This window comes from Amblyomma americanum, chromosome 1, assembly GCF_052857255.1.
Source record: "Amblyomma americanum isolate KBUSLIRL-KWMA chromosome 1, ASM5285725v1, whole genome shotgun sequence".
In the NCBI taxonomy this organism is placed as follows: domain Eukaryota; kingdom Metazoa; phylum Arthropoda; class Arachnida; order Ixodida; family Ixodidae; genus Amblyomma; species Amblyomma americanum.
Window position 1 is genome coordinate 327,840,011 of NC_135497.1, and position 12,946 is coordinate 327,852,956.

A 12,946-nucleotide genomic window follows, 5' to 3' on the forward strand; every position below is an offset into this window, starting at 1 on the left:
GTCGGCCTGGCTGGTGCGTGGTCGTGCGGCTAAAAACAGCGCTAAGCGAGACAGGAGATCAGGGACACGACGCTGTCCCCACTTCTCGCACAGCGCGACACGTACGTATGTCAGCAGACGATGAGCGCATGTCTGCTCCGACGAAACAAGGCCAGCGCTTCCCCTCACTATTGCCCTAGTGCAGAGTGTAAAACTAGTGCAGTGACACTAGTGCAGTGTCAAAACTTGTTTTATTCAATGCCTAGCGCATAAATAAACGGCAGGAACGCTTTCTACATGTTTACTGCTAACCATATGTACAATACAGTGGCAAAATATTTCTCTTTATAGGCCGCACATGGCCAACGCGAGCTCGTGTACTTCAACAAATTACAAGTTGGAAGCATCGACCATTGCTATGATTCGCAGAAACTGGAAACGCGCCTACAAGCCTTGAAAACCCGCGCTCAACAACTATCCGCGACGCCACTCCCCGACCTTTTGCCTACCACGAGCTCGCTAGCGACTGCAGCGCCACCTCGTTTGTTTACAAACATCTTGCATTGGCTGCGTGAGCGAGTCGTGTCTGCTGCTCTCCCTGACCGTTTCAGCGCGCTGTTGTGATGAGCTTGTGTTTTGATATTACATAGTGTGGAGTATTGATTAGTCACGAATATATTTTCATGTAAGTCTTCAGTGACGTAAAGGGTCGTACTTCTGCGCAGCTGGCTGCTCGAAAACTTTTAAAATTTTCCAGAAACATGTCCTTGTGTCCTCTCCGTGCCTTCGCTCGTCAGCGGTAGATCGTGGCTGCTCGAGGAGGAAAATAAAAATTTGCGTCGTATTGAATTTGTACGCTAAAGCGTTAAATGCTTTTCTTGTATATCTGTCTTTCCCCACATTCAGTGATCATTTCGTTGCGTACTTGCCTCGTCATGGCTCGCAAGGGGCAAAACAGGCGCGTTGTTTGCAAATGTGACAGGTCCCCACCTTTCGATGTAAGCGCGCTTTTAAAGGCAAAAGAATCGATGCGAGAAGCAGAGCTGGAGGCCCCGGAGCCAAGTTGTGAGTGGCTCACTGCTTCTGTATGCTTCTAACAATGAGTTAGCTGTATCGAGAAGCAGGAGATGGCTGAGTAGAATGCACCACATAAGTAAGTTTTTATCAAAGGCAGTGCCCGTATTGCAGCTTGCCGTTGCTGTCTTGTGTCTGTATGGATGTCGTCATACTCATGTCGGGCATTTATAAGAATTGACGTGCCACTCCAACCTGCGTATAACCACAAAAACCGAAACCGATGCATGGGCTTGTATTAAAGGAATGCAGCTGCAGGTGTCCTTTGCCTGCTGACAGCGTGGAGGTTGAGGAGCCTCAGTTGCTTATACGTTCTCAGCGAAGACAAAACAGCATGCCTGAAGAATTATTAAGCGAATAGTTAAAGCAAGTATTGTATTCTTTAGTGCGACAGGAAAGGAGTTCATAGAAAAAGCAGCTGGATGAATATTTGGAAGCACCCACCACATGGCTTAGTGGCTTTGGCGTTCGGCTGCTGATATCAGGGTCGCGGGTTCGATCCCGATCCTGCTGCAGTGGCAGTATTTCGACGGTGGCAAAACATAAAAACAATGGTGTGCTGTGCGACGTCAATGCACGTTGAAGAACCCCATACGGTCTAAATTAATCCGGAGCCGTTCACTGTGGTGTTCTTCATAGCCCATGTGTTCCTTCAGGAAGTTAAACTTGGCATACCACTTCCAAAGTTTGGAAGCCTGATAACTTGGTGATGTAAAGTCCTAATTTGCAGTGCAAGAAATGTCAGCGCTGGTTTACTATTGTGATGCATCCCAGAGCCGATGTGCTACATAGTTATGTTTTGTGAAACTCGTATGTGTTAATGAATATGAGGGCCGCTGGCAGAGTTTGCTCTGAATTTTTCTTCATTATTCATGGCGTGGTGTGCACAATTCCTCCACTTTTCTGCTGTCACCGTTGGTGGCTTGTTTCTGAGCAGAGCTTCAACCAAAGGAAGCCATAAATCTTTATGCTCATTCTTGGTATCATTATTAACTTGTACCCAGAGAAACTCCATAGGTTAAAGCTAAGGTGGGAGCCAGAGCTTGACGTTGCCAGCCCTCGCCACAGCGACACCTACATGGTATTTGACAACACACAGTTTGGTCAGCTTCATGTTTTATAGGAGCCACATTGTTGGCATCATAGCGTTCCATTAGTGTTCTCTCTGTCAGCCACTGCTGAACTGCTTCTTTGTGTAAAACTGTTGTCGGCATTGCTTCGTCCAGGTGTGAATGACACAACTGCTTGTGTTTCGCTAGTATGTTTCTTTTGGCTGCTTCTGGAGCACATGAGTGAAAACATCTCAAAATGATTGCCACCCGTATCTTCATAGCAGTCTTCACCCTTTTCGTTTTTTCTGCAGGAAACATACAGGGAGCCGTTGATGGGCCTTTCTCACTGCTGATGTGCATCACAATGATGCGGTGGCCCTTCCCTGGCAGCCTGCTCCAGGCCATGGTTGTCCTGATCTTGGCACAAGCAGCACACGCTCGCTGTTCTGTCCTTCCACCAACACTGCGCTTGCTGCCGTTGCACATATCTCATCCAGGTAAATAATCTGGGAACCTAACATCTTGTACCTTAGGTAGCTTTCCTGCCTTGCGAAAGTGTCTTCTCTTTCAGTGGGCAGTTAGTGTAATTTTATTGCTTGTTTTCTTCTGTCAAACGATGCGTTAGACATTAGAATACATGAGTTACCGGGTGATATTTTCCTACAACAGCTAAATAATTTGATTGAATTTCTTCTCTCTTGCTGTTTCGGTTTCATTGACTGAACGACGACTGTGACATCAAGTTGATGTTTTGTTCGCGTGATCTCCTAGAAAAACTGTAATATAATCGCTGATATGTATATTCAGTTCACTACGACATTTAATCCAGCCTCTTCCAAAACATGGAATGACAAGCCTGTCAGTGATTATATTAAAGTTTTTCCAGTTGATCACGTGGCCAAAACATCAACTTGACGTCACAGTCGTCCTTCGGTCGATGAAACCGAAACAGCGTAAAGAAGAAATTCAATTATAAATTATTTAGCAGTCGTACACAAATACCACAGGGTGCTTCATGTATACGAATGTCTAAGATATCGTTCGAAAAAAGAAAACGCAAGAAAAAATTTGGTGTCTATAGTCCTTTAAAGGGCTGCAGACACAAAATTTTAAACGCAATGAACGGCATGAGATTGAGAGAGAGAAAGACTTTATTGTGCAGAGGAATTCGGGCCTCCCAGGACCCCTGGGTCCCCGCACGAGACCACACCGCACTCAAACGCTCATGGCTAAAAGGTCCATGACGCTGGCCGCACAGGTGGCGACGATCTTCTGTCGTGCCTGATCTGTGGAGCGTAGTGAGGTCTCCCAGTCCTCCCATGTTTGGAGTGGCTCCGGCCTGCTGGGTGTCGGGGAAGCCGGACAGATCCCGAGGATATCAGTCAGGTTTGCCTTCTGTGCATTGCACAGAGGGCAGGAAGGTGGGATGGGTCGGTAGTGGGAGAGGAGAGAGGGGGTAGTTACGGTATGATTGCTTTCATGGGCGTAAGAAATTGCCATCTCGCAAGTGTCTGGCACATTCTTTGAGGGGAACATAAGTTATTGCTGGTTTTAATGCTGTCCGATGAGCCTCTCGCCATTTCCACCCACATCGGGCTGCCTCCGCGCCTCAGTGGCTATGGCGCTTGACTGCTGACCTGAAAGACGCGAGTTCGATCCCGGTCGCGGTGGTCGAATTTCGATGGAGGTGAAATTCTAGAGGCCCGTGTACCGCGCAATATCAGGGCACATTAAAGAACCCCAGGTGCTGGAAATTTCCGAAGCCCTTCACTACAACGTCCCTCATAGCCTGAGTTGCTTTGGGACGTTTAACTCCCATAAACGAAACCATTTCCACCCACATCGAGTGATGTAATGGTGCACTTGCTTTAATTATTGTGACGTCGCTAATCTCAGGTGTTGTTCACTTCAGCGCTGGCGCTGACTGAGACCAAAGGCTTTGTGTACTAAATGGTTTGTAATTAATTATTCACACTGTGCACTCGTGTTTTGCGCTTATTTTCGTGATTGCTAGGCCCGTAGGCCTCTGTGAAGGTAAATAAACTGACACCGAAAAACTTTGTGTCTGGACCCCTTTAAAGCATATGCCATGCAGTTAGCATCTAACATAGTGCTGGGAAAAGTTGTGCATGCATGACCTCAATGCGAGCTTTTGGAAGTTGTCATACAGGGTTCTATGCTGCTAATCTCCACTTCCTGGCCATTCTGTGCTGGGTGTCGACCACTTCCACCTGCTTACTCTTGCCTCTCCTTCTTTCCATTAAACGCTGTCCATTCACTGACACCAATCATTTTGCTGACAAATGCACATGTTCCATTCACAGTATGTCCCAAGTCTCTATCTTGCCAGAACTGTAGCAATTAAAAATTTTTTCTCATTGAATTACGAGAAAAAAAACTCCACTTGTTTGCTTCTTAGTCAAGTGCCTTAGGTGTACAGCAGACGTGTTCAACAAGGAAGATTGTCGCCATGCTGGGATCTATGAGGAACGATCAAACGCATTTTACATAGCACATACTTTGACACAGACGCATGATAACTATAGGCCATGCTCATGGCATTGGCTGCGCCGCCTGTTGGCCAGGCCGCGAAGCGTGAGCAGGTCGTGTCTGCTGCTCTCTCTGTCCATTTCAGCGCGCTTTTGCGATGCGCTTGTGTTTTGATATTACATAGTGTGGAGTATTGATTAGTCACAAATATATTTTCATGTAAGTCTTCAGTGACATAAAGGGTCGTACTTCTGCGCAGCTGGCTGCTCGAAAACGTTTAAAATTTTCCAGGAACATGTCCTTGGGTCCCCTCTGTGACTTCGCTCGTCAGCGGTTTTTTCAGCAGCGCAGGGGACAAAGGACGTGACAAGTGCACAGACACGGCGCTGAACTTACAACTGGTTTATTCAGGTGATTTTCACTACTTAAATACAGTGGCAACCAATCTCGAATGAAAAGACATACACAAAACAGATTGACGAAAATGACAATTCCTGAGCACAGGTGTACAGTGGCACAAGACCAGCTGCGCACGTTTTTCTATTCTCATCAAGGAAACGTAGTTCTTTATCAGACAGAGCTATTGAGGCAACGCTTACGCATTCGTCTTTGAATTTATGGATTTCATGAGCTTCAATGATTTCACGAGTGATTTTGCCTCTACAGAGAATGGCTCTTCCTGAGAGCACACAGCGGCGCATCTTCAGCTCATGGTGCACTTGAATGGCGGCGGTGGTCTCAGACGGCAGACAGGACTACGGAATTCTTATGGCGCTGCGCGCTGCCACAGCTTCGAGCCATCACTAAGAAGACGCATCAGGAAAGCTTCAGTCCGGTCCACACCTATGGTGAAGTGTCCTTGCCGGAACAAGTACAAGGCGTCCTTAGACGAGGACCAAAGGTTGCAGTGGAACCCAGGCGATCGGCACCGGAACTTCTTGAGATGGTGAGACAAGTTTCCAGCCTAGCAGCTGCTCCGGAAGTGGACCGATGTGTTTCAGATGGAGTGGACATTTTGGCAAAGTGTAAACCTGCCAGGTGTAGAATTCCAATCAAATTCACCGTTTCGTTTTTAAAGAACAACTCGCTGACCCTATTAGAGGTTGGTAAAGAGGGAGGTTTTGCTGTGATGCCAAAAGCGCTCTGCTTATCGAAAGCAGAAAATGCTATCAGTTCGACTTTCCGGCAGAGAAGCGATGTCGCTCTAAGTAAATTGAAAGCCCCAGCATGGAAAACGTGTGCACAAATGAATTTGGAATCCCTAGCCAAGTGTATGGAGAAAAGCAAGGGGTCCTGCTTAAAGATATTCTTCACAGCCAAAACTCACAAGCTGGACTGCCCACTTCGAGCAATAGTCACCGAGGATGGCACATGGAAAAAGTCTGTCGTGTTATTTTTTGCAATACAAGCTGAACCTCTTAACCATTGACGACCCTTTTCAGGTGAAGAGTTCTAACCAAGTAATCGCTTTCTTGCAACAAAACCCAGGGAAAGGCTTTTCGGCCTGCTCTATCGATATAAAAGATTTATATTATTCCCATCCGCAAAAGAAACTGCTGGCAAGCGTTGTAGAATGCATTGATTCCTTTGGTGTGGTAGCTTTCCAGAATTCTGCAGGCATCAGCAATAGCAACTTCTTGGAACTCCTTACTATTTACCTTAGCTCGACATTTTCCACCTGGAATGAATCTGTTTACCTCCGGAGCAATGGCGTCTGCATTGGTTCATGCATAGCTCCGATACTAAGCGACATTTATCTCGCGCACCATGACAGGCTCCTTGATAGTCAACTAGACGAAAGCGTGGCTCGTGTTTTCAGGTTTGTAGATGATTTTTTAGTTTTGATGACATGTGCAGTTACTGACGCAGAGGCCTCGGTCTCGAAAGTTTTGTCAATTTTTCACACCTGTCTTGACGCTCTTGTTTTGACGCATGAAACGCCTTCTGAAGGAAAGTTACGTTTTTTAGATCTTGCCATGTTCCTCAAAAATAGCCATGTGTGCTGGCGTTACGAGCCACGATGCCAGATGCCCCTCACGCCTTTCGCTTCTGCACATTCTAAGCTTGTAAAGCGCGGCATCGCAAAGTTGTGTTTAAGAAATGCCCTAGAAAAATCATGCCATCATGCGATGCAAGACAGCTATCAAAATCAGGTGGTACGCTTACAAGCAGCAGGATACCCTTCCGACCTTCTGATTGCAATATCAGAGAGCCTGCTAAGAGAAATCATTAATTCAGGCCGCAGAGATTCCACTGAAAGGCCCAAGGAAGAAAAAAGAAAGTATGTGGTTATTCCTTATCTACACCGCATTTCACATAATCTGAAAAGGGTGGGAGCGCATGCAGATATAAATGTTGTTTTTTCCGCGCCCGATAAGCTCTCCAAACTCTGCCATATTGTAAACAGCAGCAATGAAAGGACGGTTGGCTGCGATAAGAAACACCGAAAAGGTTTTGTACCATGTAGTAGCAATGTTGTGTACAGGTTTCTGCTTACATGTGACAAGCACTACACGGGGTAAACTGGTCGTTGCCTCAACGACCGGCTGCGGGAACACAACAACAACGTGAGCGGCACCGCTTCCCGTCACCTTGGCATTCATTGCAGAGACTGCACAGAGGAAAGAAAAAAGAACAAAAAACCACCATGTTATCCTGTTTTCACTCAGTCTCGAGTGCTGTCAGATAATAGAACAAAAATCACTCGTGAAATCATTGAAGCTCATGAAATCCATAAATTCAAAGATGAATGCGTAAGCGTTGCCTCATTAGCTCTGTCTGATAAAGAACTACGTTTCCTTGATGAGAATAGAAAAACGTGCGCAGCTGGTCTTGTTGCTCTGTAGACCTGTGCTCAGGAATTGTCATTTTCGTCAATCTGTTCTGTGTATCTGTCTTTTCATTTGAGATTGGTTGCCACTGTATTTAAGTAGTGAAAACCACCTCAATAAACCAGTTGTAAGTTCAGCGCCGTGTCTGTGCACTTGTCACGTCCTTTGTCCCCCGCGCTGCTGAAAAAACCATGTCACACCAACTTGCCCAAGCTTCTACAGTATCAGCGTCAGCGGTAGATCGTGGCTGCTCGACGAGAAAAATAAAAATTTGCGTCGTATTGAAATTGTGCGCTACAGCGTTAAATGCTTTTCTTGTATTTCTATCTTCCCCCACATTCAGTGATCATTTCGATGCGTACTTGCTTCGTCATGGCTAGCAAGGTGCAAAACAGGCGCGCTGTTTGCAAATGTGACAGGTCGCCCACCTTTCGATGTAAGCGCTTTTAAAGGAAAAAGGGTCGATGCAAGAAGCAGAGCCGGGGGACGCGGAGGCAAGTTGTGAGTGGCTCACTGCTTCTGTATGCTTCTAACAATGAGTTAGCTGTATCGAGAAGCAGGAGATGGCTGAAAAGAATGCACCACACAAGTAAGTTGTTTTTATCAAAGGCAGTGCCCGTATTGCAGTTTGCCGTTGCTGTCTTGTGTCTGTATGGATGTCGTCATACTCATGTCGGACATTTATAAGAATTGACGTTCCACTCCAACCTGCGTATAACCACAAAAACCGATGCATGGGCTTGTATTAAAGGAATGCAGCTGCAGGTGTCCTTTGCCTGCTGACAGCGTGAAGGTTGAGGAGCCTCAGTTGTTTATTCGTTCTTAGCGAAGACAAAACAGCATGCCTAAAGAATTATTAAGCGAATAGTTAAAGCAAGTATTGTATTCTTTAGTGCGACCGGGAAGCAGTCCATAGAAAAAGCAGCTAGATGAAAATTTGGAAGCACCCACCATATGGCTTAGTGGCTTTGGCGTTCGGCTGCTGATCTCAGGGTCGCGGGTTCGATCCCGATCCTGCTGCAGTGGCAGTATTTCGACGGTGGCAAAACATAAAAACAATGGTGTGCTGTGCGACGTCAATGCACGTTGAAGAACCCCATGCGGTCTAAATTAATCTGGAGCCGTCCACTGTGGTTTTCTTCATAGCCCATGTGTTGCTTCAAGATGTTAAACCTGGGATATCACTTCAAAAGTTTGGAAGCCTGATAACTTGGTGATGTAAAGTCTTAATTTGCAGTGCAAGAGATGTTAGCGCTGGTTTACTATTGTGATGCATCCCAGAGCCGATGTGATACATAGTTATGTTTTGTGAAACTCGTATGTGTTAATGAATATGAGGGCCGCTGGCAGAGTTTGCTCTGAATTTTTCATCATTATTCATGGCGTGGTGTGCACAATTCCTCCACTTTTCTGCTGAAACCGTTGGTGTCTTGTTTCTGAGCAGAGCTTCAACCAAAGGAAGCCATAAATCTTTATGCTCATTCTTGGTATCATTATTAACTTGTACCCAGAGAAACTCCATAGGTTAAAGCTAAGGTGGGAGCCAGAGCTTGACGTTGCCAGCCCTCGCCACCGCGACACCTACATGGTATTTGACAACACACAGTTTGGGCAGCTTCATGATTTATGGGAGCCACATTGTTGGCATCATAGCGTTCCATTAGTGTTCTCTCTGTCAGCTACTGCTGAACTGCTTCTTTGTGTAAAACTGTTGTCGGCATTGCTTCGTCCAGATGTGAATGGCACAACTGCTTGTGTTTTGCTACGATGTTTTTCTTGTCTGCCTCTGGAGCACATGAGTGCAAACATCTCAAAATGGTTGCCACCCGTATCTTCATAGCAGTCTTCACCCTTTCCGTTTTTCTGCAGGAAACATACAGGCAGCCGTTGATGGGCCTTTCTCACTGCTGATGTGCATCACAATGATGCGGTGGCCCTTCCCTGGCAGCCTGCTCCAGGCCATGGTTGTCCTGATCTTGGCACAAGCAGCACACGCTCGCTGTTCTGTCCTTCCGCCAACACTGCGCTTGCTGCCGTTGCACATATCTCATCCAGGTAAATAATTTTGGAACCTACCATCTTGTACCTTAGGTAGCTTTGCTGCCTTGCGAAAGTGTCTTCTCTTTCAGTGGGCAGTTAGTGTAATTTTATTGCATGTTTTCTTCTGTCAAACGATGCGTTAGACATTAGAATACATGAATTACCATGTGGTATTTTCCTACAACCGCTAAATAATTTGATTGAATTTCTTCTCTCGTGCTGTTTTGGTTTCATTGACTGAATGACGACTGTGACGTCAAGTTGACGGTTTGTTCGCGTGATCTACTAGAAAAACTGTAATATAATCGCTGATATGTAGATTTAATTCACCATGACATTTAATCCAGCATCTTCCAAGGCATGGAATGACAAGCCTGTTGGTGATTATATTAAAGTTTTTCCAGTTGATCACGTGGCCAAAACATCAACTTGACGTCACAGTCGTCCTTCGGTCGACGAAACCGAAACAGCGTGAAGAAGAAATTCAATTATAAACTATTTAGCGGTCGTACACAAATACCACAGGGTGCTTCATGTATACGAATGTCTACGATATCGTTTGAAAGAAGAAAACACGCAAGAAAAAATTTGGTGTCTATAGTCCTTAAAGGGGCGCAGACTCAAAATTTTAAAAGCAATGAACGGCATGAGAGTGAGAGAGAGAAAGACTTTATTGTGCAGAGGAATTCGGGCCTCCCAGGACCCCTGGGTCCCCGCACGACCACACCGCACTCAAACGTTCAGGCTAAAAGGTCCATGACGCTGGCCGCACAGGTGGCGACGATCTTCTGTCGTGCCTGATCTGTGGAGCGTAGTGAGGTCTCCCACTCCTCCCATGTTTGGAGTGGCTCCGGCCTGCTGGGTGGAGGGGAAGCCGGACAGATCCCGAGGATATCAATCAGGTTTGCATTCTGTGCATTGCACACAGGGCAGGAAGGTGGGATGGGTCGGTAGTGGGAGAGGAGAGAGGGGGTAGTTACGGTATGATTTCTTTCATGGGCGTAGGAAGTTGCCATGTCGCAAGTGTCTGGCGCAGGCTTTGAGTGGAACATAAGTTATGGTTGTTTTTAATGCTGTCCGATGAGCCTCTCGCTATTTCCACCCACATCGGGCTGCCTCCGCGGCTCAGTGGTTATGGCGCTTGACTGCTGACCTGAAAGACGCGAGTTCGATCCCGGTCGCGGTGGTCGAATTTCGATGGAGGTGAAATTCTAGAGGCCCGTGTACCGCGCAATATCAGTGCACATTAAAGAACCCCAGGCGGTGGAAATTTCCGAAGCCCTTCACTACAACGTCCCTCATAGCCTGAGTCGCTTTGGGACGTTTAACCCGCATAATCCAAACCATTTCCACCCACATCGAGTGATGTCATGGTGCACTTGCTTTAATTATCGTGACGTCGCTAAACTCAGGTGTTGTTCACTTCAGCGCTGGCGCTGACTGAGACCAAAGGCTTTTTGTACAAAATGGTTTGTAATTAATTATTCACACCGTGCACTGGTGTTTTGCGCTTATTTTCGTGATTGCTAGGCCCGTAGGCCTCTTTGAAGGCAAGTAAACTGACACCGAAAAACTTTGTGTCTGGACCCCTTTAAAGCATATGCCCTGCAGTTAGCATCTAACATTGTGGTGAGAATATTTGTACATGCATGACCTCAATGCCAGCTTTGGGAAGTTGTCATACAGGGTGCTACGCCACTAATCTCCACTTCCTGGCCATTCTGTGCTGGGTGTCGACCACTTCCACCTGCTTACTCTTGCCTCTCCTTCTTTCCATTAAACGCTGTCCATGCACTGACACCAAGCATTTTGCTGACAAATGCACATGTTCCATTCACAGTATGTCCCAAGTCTCTATCTTGCCAGAACTGTAGCAATAAAAGATTGTTTCTCATTGCATTACGAGAAAAAAAACTCCACTTGTTTGCTTCTTAGTCAAGTCCCTTAGGTGTACAGCAGACATGTTCAACAAGGAAGATTGTCACCATGCTGGGATCTATGATGAAAGATCAAACGCATTTTACATAGCACCTACTTTGACACAGACGCATAAAAACTATAGCCCATGCTCATTGCATTGGCTGCGCCGCCTGTTGGCCAGGCCGCGAAGCGTGAGCGGGTCGTGTCTGCTGCTCTCCCTGTCCGTTTCAGCGCGCTGTTGTGATAAGCTTGTGTTTTGATATTACATAGTGTGGAGTATTGATTAGTCGCGAATATATTTAAATGTAAGTCTTCAGTGACGTAAAGGGTCGTACTTCTGCGTAGCTGGCTGCTCGAAAACTTTTAAAATTTTCCAGGAACTTGTCCTTGTGTCCCCTCCGTGCCTTCGCTCGTCAGCGGTTTTTTCAGCAGCGCAGGGGACAAAGGACGTGACAAGTGCACAGACACGGCGCTGAACTTACAACAAGTTTATTGAGGTGATTTTCACTACTTAAATACAGTGGCAACCAATCTCAAATGAAAAGACAGATACACAAAACAGATTGACGAAAATGACAATTCCTGAGCACAGGTCTACAGTGGCACAAGACCAGCTGCGCACGTTTTTCTATTCTCATCAAGGAAACGTAGTACTTTATCAGACAGAGCTATTGAGGCAACGCTTACGCATTCATCTTTGAATTTATGGATTTCATGAGCTTCAATGATTTGACGAGTGATTTTGCCTCTACAGAGAATGGCTCTTCCTGAGAGCACACAGCGGCACATCTTCAGCTCATGGTGCACTTGAATGGCGGCGGTGGACCTCAGACGGCAGACAGGACTACGGAATTCTTATGGCAGTGCGCGCTGCCGCAGCTTCGAGCCATCACTAAGAAGATGCACAGTCCGGTCCACACCTATGGTGAAGTGTCCTTGCCGGAACAAGTACAAGGCGTCCTTAGACGAGGACCAAAGTTCGCCGTGGAACCCAGGCAATCGGCATCGGAACTTCTTGCGATGGTGAGACAAGTTTCCGGCCTAGCAGTGGCTCCTGAAGTGGACCGATGTGTTTCAGATGGAGTGTACATTTTGGCAAAGTGTAAACCTACCAGGTGTAGAATTCCAATCAAATTCACCGTTTCGTTTTTAAAGAACAACTCGCTGACCCTATTACAGGCTGATAAAGAGGGAGGTTTTGCTGTGATGCCAAAAGCGCTCTACTTATCGAAAGCAGAAAATGCTATCAGTTCGACTTTTTGGCAGAGAAGCGATGTCACTCTAAGTAAAGTGAAAGCCCGATCACGGAAAATGTGTGCACAAATGAATTTGGAATCCCTAGCCAAGTGTATAGAGAAAAGCAAGGGGTCCTGCTTAAAGATATTCTTCACAGCCAAAACTCACAAGCTGGACTGCCCACTTCGAGCAATAGTCTCCGAGGATGGCACATGGCAAAAGTCTGTCGCGTTATTTTTTGCAAGACAAGCTGAACCTCTTAACCATTGACGACCCTTTTCAGGTGAAGAGTTCTAACCAAGTAATCGCTTTCTTGCAACAAAA

The 12,946-nt window shown here is 46.3% G+C and overlaps 1 long non-coding RNA gene across 3 annotated transcripts in view; it reads left to right on the forward strand.

The window, feature by feature from the left end:
- Nucleotides 1-470: 470 nt before the first annotated feature.
- The window catches only part of LOC144115481 (uncharacterized), a 92,529-nt gene continuing 80,053 nt past the window's right edge, over nucleotides 471-12,946 (forward strand). The window contains exons 1-4 of one of the 3 annotated variants that reach the window (XR_013311410.1): nucleotides 517-664; nucleotides 2,417-2,602; nucleotides 5,262-5,541; nucleotides 9,296-9,479. This is a non-coding gene — a long non-coding RNA (uncharacterized LOC144115481). Of the gene's footprint in view, nucleotides 665-2,416; nucleotides 2,603-5,261; nucleotides 5,542-9,295; nucleotides 9,480-12,946 lie in introns of those variants that run through there. The other 2 variants (XR_013311409.1, XR_013311411.1) reach the window with 2 other exon arrangements.